At 42.3% G+C, this 6,754-nt stretch overlaps 1 protein-coding gene across 2 annotated transcripts in view; it reads right to left on the bottom strand.

The window, feature by feature from the left end:
- The window catches only part of ARHGAP8 (Rho GTPase activating protein 8), a 77,997-nt gene extending 72,020 nt beyond the window's left edge, over positions 1 to 5,977 (bottom strand). For both annotated transcript variants that reach the window (XM_085049775.1, XM_085049774.1), the window contains exon 1: positions 5,886 to 5,977. The gene's annotated coding sequence lies outside the window, so the exon portion shown is untranslated. The remainder of the gene's footprint in view (positions 1 to 5,885) is intronic.
- Positions 5,978 to 6,754: the final 777 nt, after the last annotated feature.

The raw sequence follows: 6,754 nt of genomic DNA on the forward strand, positions 1-6,754 counted from the left end.
TTTCCTTGTAAATAACCTTTAAACGTTTTCCCGTGCATCCCTTTTTGCACCTAGTCCAAGTCTTCATGCTCATCAGTGTGAGCCTGGGATGCCAGTAAAATTCCCACTGAGGGACTGCAAATGCCTGAGAACTCTGTAAGGAGTTTAAGGTTTAGTTTAATTGTTTCGGGTTGTTTTAAGTGTCTATCTGCAGAGACCTGGAATATGATGTAAACTGTTACATGTTATCTTCATTGGGCTGTGCTGACACCGTGTGTCACTATGTCAGGGAATGTCACCCTATGTCACAGAACAATTAAGTCCTTCTTGAAGCTCTGATATTCAGCTTTATCACCATGATCCTGCAGCATCATGCCAAGTGTTCCGTGATGGTTGTGTGACCCATATGGAAGAGGAAGCCCAAGGTCTTCTACAGGGTTTATTTCAAAGTTATAAAAAACTAGTGAAATACAAGTGCTACATAGCACACAAGGTCAGCTACAGCCTTTGCTAAGAATTTACAGTTAAAAGAAACACTCCCAGAAAATATAAATGTAAAAAAAGTGTAGAAGATCCCTTCTGAATGAACAAATTTTAGGAAAAGCCCTTATGGCAGTCATTGTTGAGTGCAGGGGATTTTGTCTACTACGGACAGGACTGGTATCACAGCCTAGTTGGTATCACCTGAATTTCCCAGTCTGTGATTCTATTTTTAGATCTTCACAACTTTATTTGTGGGTTGAAATTTTCCAACCTCAAAAGCAGCATGTGAGGAAGACAGGAGTTCAGGAAAGGTTACAAGAAGGCTAAAGGAATGATGGGATTTGAAAAAGGTAAGAGACAAGAGATGAGATATGAGAGAAGATGAATGAGTCCCAGCTGGAGATAATAAGCAGAAAATCTGTGTCCACTAATTTAGCTTAAAGTGAAACCTCAGATTGTTCTGTCTCACCATTTTTTTCTATCAGCACACCAGCTGTTACATCCTCTCACACTGCTTCGCCTCAGAAATAGCAACCTACAATCACTATCTGCTATGCCATCATATTGAGTGCAGGAGTCCTTACAGCTAATACTGAGAGTCAGCTTTGGGATTCAGCCAGTAATGATCTGCACTGCTATCAATATGCTATCCTACAACAGAATGACAATGTTTGGTGTTTTTATTAAAAGTTAATTTACAAATCTAAAGCCACAGAGTTTGTTACAGGAATATCAATGCACTTCCTAAGCCTAGCATACAAATATTCAGGACTGCAACAGATGAGTTTGACTCAGCAGTGGGAACTTGAAGTCCTTGTGCATGTGTGCAAAGACATATTTTTAATTAGAGGCTCAGAAGAGTTTTGGGAGTTTTTTCCATGCAATGCCTACTTCAGCTTCTGCTCAGGAGAGAATGATCTGAAGGAGAACTGTTCATCTCTACTGAGATGGTTGTTTTTACCTCTAGTCAAGCAACACAGTGGATATAGACATAGTGACAAGGCTTGAACAAAAGGAACAGGAAAAGAGGTGGTCTCAGACCTAATATGGATGATCTGGAATCCATTTTCACTTCAGCCAATGATTTCCAATTAGAGCCTTTTCAAGTCATTCAAGAAAATTCTTCTCTTAGATTATTTGAACACTACCTGTAAGTTTACCAAGAGACAAATCAAAATAGTATGAACAGACCAACCCCTCCCAAGACAGTTGATCCTGGCTTGCTTCACTTGAATGACAGAGCTGCCATGATCCCTGAATGGTGAAAACAGAAATATAATCCTTACTTTTGGAATAGTTTGAAAACATGAAAAAATAGCCTAAAGGAGTACCTATATATATTTGCTTTTCCTCAAAAACATTTATATTTACACAAAGAGAGGTGTTTTGCTCTTCAAAAACTCTCAGGCTAGGAAATTAGCCTGACATAAAAGACTGATGTGAGAATAAAAGAAAACTGAGTGAAGCCACCAGCCTACACAAAAAAAAACAAGTAACAGCTGGAATTCACTGCTGAGTGCTTGGCATTGAATATGCCAAGTTCTTGGTTCTTGGTTCTCAGAGGCACCTGCAACCCCAGTAAATGGTAGCTCTCACAGGACTCAAAATTTCTTACAAATGCATGGTTTGATCCATCACATCCCATAGTTGCACGATTAGAGGATTGTTATTTCATACATGTTTGTCAGCTCATGCTACTGATACCTCATTTGCAATCACTGTCTGTACATGTTGTGAAAATTATGGTCATCATAGGTCAAAGATTATGCCTCCGAAAGGCAGTGTGCTGGAGGAGGAGAAAAACTCTCAAGGAATATGGATTGCATCAATATCAAATAAAGTGAATTCAGTAATAAAGAATGAAAGATTCTGTAAGTATGAACACAGTAAGTCTTCCAGCAGAAACAGAGAATAAACAATCATTTCTTCTCCAGCTTTTCTTTTCTAGAATGTTCCTATTTCTTAAAGCAGATATTACAAGTCAATGATTAGATTTAATTTCTTTTTAAAATGCCTTGCATTTTATAACAAAAGAGCTTATTTTAGTTCGGGTCAGGGAAAATTTGATAGTTCAACTAAGCTGCTCTTTACTATACTGGTAATACTAACTGTCAGGCTCATCTGATGCAACGAAAGCTTTTTTAGTAATTGTCTCCTTGAAAAAGCACCAAGATGTCAGTTTTTAAGCTGTCATGTCTGAACAGGGTATACATAGAACTGATTTTGTGCCTTGTTATAATAATGTCCAGCAGTGTGGCTAAAATACAGGTCTTCTGGCATCACTTTTACAACTACTCCACACCTTGATTCCTTTCCATTTTCAGAAGCTTGCTGATACAAGCTTCCCATCATCAGTCATTTTACCCACATATTCTAAAAGTTTGTTTTATTGTTTTTTGGGGGGATTTTGGTGGCTAAAACCAGTAATATTTTACATTTTCCAAATGTCCACATCTTTAAAATGTATTTATTTTGTCAATAAAATTTTGATACTGTCCACATAGCCTGTTTTTCCATGAAAAATTATGCGGCACCTTTTTGTTTGTTTGTTATTATTACAAAATCCTACCCAGACCTCTTCATTCCTGGATACAAAATAGCTGCTTGCTTTTCTGCAGCTCCACTGAGTCATTAAGAGGGGATGTACAGGAAAGCTGCCAGATAAAAACGTAATTTCTTTTTCTCTTCAAAAGCAAAGGGGGGTGAACGTGTGTGACTCAGCCTTGCGTATCACTCAGGCAGGTCACACGTAGTTCTCAATATGTATCATTTGCTGGCACTGGGTTATGCTGGTGTGGAGGCTGACAGGAATTCTGAAACCACAGCTGTGGAAGAGGTGATCAGCAAGAGCTAATCCAACCAACGCTGGGGAGCAGCGGCTGCTCGACCCATTCCTGACCTCAGCCTACCTGGATTCCAAATCTACACATCTGAGAGCCACATCCTACTTCCCCAGCCACAGAAAGATCTTGTACCATGGTTTATACTGTGTGAAAGGTGACAGTCCTTAACCCTACACTTAAAATTTTCAACCTCATCCAAAAAAAAACCCAAAAAACCCTCAAAAACAAAACAAACAAAAAACCCAAACACGCAAACAACACAACATAAAACGGAAACAACCAAAACCAAGCACCAACCACAAACAATTTTAATTAAAAATCAATTTAAAATGACAGTTATAGTTTCAATAACACAATGCCTCTTAAACAATGATTGTTCCATTGTATCTGAATTTCAAAACTAAACCAATTCAGTCACCACAGCACAAACACAGCTATAGGATGCAAAAACCCTTTGCACCAAGGACTGGTTTGACTCTGAACAATTTATCTGAAAAAAATCTCTTAAATTTAAAATCTAAAAAACCCAATACTCACTAAGCTTAGTCACACAATGACTTCATGGTCCCATGCATATTTTTTTTTTAAAAAATTATTTAGAGTTCATAGGGGAGTACAAAAAATACTGTTTAGAATTTTCCCCTGGCCATACTACTATTAAACATTTATTTAGTCCAGAAGAACTTAAAAAATATCATTTATATCTCCCCATGCCTATTTATTTTCTTAATTCCTGCTTCAACAATGAAGAAAATCATACAGGGAATTCCATTTCATTTCACTTATTAAAGTTCCACCTAGCATTACTGAAGATATTTTTGTCTGAAGATATTGGAATAAATTATCTGTGTCAAGGCAATTTTTAAAAATAATTTATTCGGTTACAGAAACATCAGTGACTGACTCACATCTACTCGGAGAACTCTTAGCAATCTCCTTGATTTGAGGCTAAAATAGTATGCTCCTTTAGACAGCATCCTGAAGGTCTATAACACCTCAGTGGCAAAAATCACACTTAGATGCCAAAACACCTCCCAAAACCTGGGTCACACCTCCTTGGGAGAAGCTCTGGTGTCTGAAATAAGGTTCCTTCCTTCAATGACCCTGATTCCTGCTCCACGAGGACCTTTACTCCTGTGTTCAGCCACCCTGGCTGGACTTACTCAAATCCTGATGAGAAGTTGAGCCATCATTGAGCTCAGAGACTGAGTAAGACATCAGCAGCTCATCAGTGTTAAAAAGCAAAGGCAAGACAAATCCGCAGCAAGGACATCAATACAACATACTGCAGCAAGGACAGGAATTCTGGCTGTGCCTTCAGCTACCCCGGTGGAAAGGGAAAAGGCATCTAACAGGGAATGGGCTGCTTCCCTGCTGTGCAAGTGTGGGAAGAGAGGCTTGACCTCTTTATTCTGCCCTGAAGGGTTTCAGCCTGTTGGTGGACTTCTTCCAGGGTGACTTGGGAAGGGGGGCTCGATGAGAGGAATTGCAGGAATGCTAATAGCAGCAAACAAGAGGAACTGGTTTTATTATGTACTTGCAGCCTACCACAGCCCTCCCAGGAGTGCAATCAGCCGTAACTAAACTTTGTCTCACCTTCTGCCTGAAAAACTTGTGACAAAACAAGAGTCATTGCTCAGACATCTGAAAAGGTTCCATATACAACATAAATTCTGCTCTTTATGCCTGCATACAACAATATGTACTTTAACTACATACCAAATACATGATGGAATTCATGTAGAAGTAACAAAGGTAAGAATGAACCATGAAAGCACAGCACATCAATAAATTGCTAGAGATATTCTTCAAGAGCTATTTTATGGCCTATAGTGTTGAATCTCAGGATGCGCAAACTCGTACCATATCCAGACACCCATGCAATTGCTTACTGCAATTGTCACCCCATTTTCTGTTTCTTGAGAGGTGTAATTATACAAGCTCAAATTCTGCAAGAGGAGTAATGTGCAGAAACTTTTTGTCCCATGGAGCTCTCCTACGAAGTCAATGGGAATTTCCACAAGAGTGCAAATTCACCTACCCACCATCTAACACCCCAAACATGTTCTCAATGTGGAGAATCCTGTTCAGCTGTCATACCCTTGAGCAAATAACCACAACTTCGTTCTCATACTCACAGGTGTGCAGTAACAGCCACATATAAAATCTACTACAGTATCAACCTTTCTTGTTATGCCCTTTGACCCATATTATTATGGGAAACAGTAATAAGGAAGGTGTCCTGCAGAAGGAACCCACCGAAAGCCTGGCCGTGCCACCGCCGGATGAGCTCGGTGCAGCCGCTGCCCGATGGGGCATAATGAGGGTCGGATCCCACACCATCAAATGGCTGGCTCCCCTTCAGAAAGGAAACTTTGCATCCAAAAATGGCGAGTTAGGGTAAAAGGGCAGCCCAGCAGGTTGCCAAAACGAGAAGCATAAAGTGCTTGGTTTGATCTATATATCCATGTATCCACACACATGTCCGAAGCGCTCTCTAGAGGAGCCCCCGGGGTCCCACCGCCCTCGCGCCCTCCCGGCCCCTCTCCCCCAAGAAGCCCATCAGCTTTTGCCTTTTACCTTTCAGCGGAGTTGCGGCTGGCGCAGCGACAGCCGCCGTGTGCCGGCGCAGATCCCGCCCAGCCTCTCGCTGTCGCTCCCGGGGCGGTGGCGGAAGGCGGCGGCGCTGGGCCGCGCCAGGCTCTGGGCGGGCTCCCGGCCTGCCTGCCTGCCGGCTGTTCCAGCCGGGAAACCCGGCAGTAGGGTGTGGGCATTGATCGGCTCTTAGTGCCTCTCCATTGTTCAGGGGGAAAATAAATCACTCGCCAAGTTTTGCAGCATCGCCGCCTGACTGCAGAGGGGAGATGAGCACACGGATTCAGAGCGTCCTGCCCAGGAGGGCACTCGGTGCTGCAGAGCTAGGTGGCATTGCCCCGTCAGCCCGGGGAGTGAAAAGGCACTGCCTGCCCACTGTTAGTTTCCAGCCTGTGCAAAAAGAAGTGACGTTCACCCTTTTCCATGCACCGTTCTGCATAGGTGTGTGTGACACCAGTAGCTCCTCCAGGTCTCCTCATGTCCCACACACAGTTAGGACAGGTCCAAAGCACCATCATCATCCTGACAAAAGACTCCAAGTTTATCTTCTGTCCCACAGTTTCACCAATATAATGCTGTTTTCTTTATGCTCCATGGAATTCACACTCACATTCAGAACTTCCAGTAAAAGAATGAGAAGTAAGCTGAGCTAAATCAATGGTAGGGGATAAAACCTCGAAACACCACAATTAGAGGCACAAGGCACCGCACCGCTGAGTCAGAAATTGTCAGATGTTTCCAAGAGTCCAGGAAAATCCTGCCAGACTCACCTCCCCTGGCTTCTGCTGGTGACAGCTGCCAGGAAAGGGGGCTGTGGCTGCAGGGTATGACAGCCCAGACAGTTCCATGTGCCC

This window comes from Lichenostomus cassidix, chromosome 1Ab (assembly GCF_008360975.1).
Source record: "Lichenostomus cassidix isolate B80296 chromosome 1Ab, HeHo_3.0, whole genome shotgun sequence".
In the NCBI taxonomy this organism is placed as follows: Eukaryota; Metazoa; Chordata; class Aves; order Passeriformes; family Meliphagidae; genus Lichenostomus; species Lichenostomus cassidix.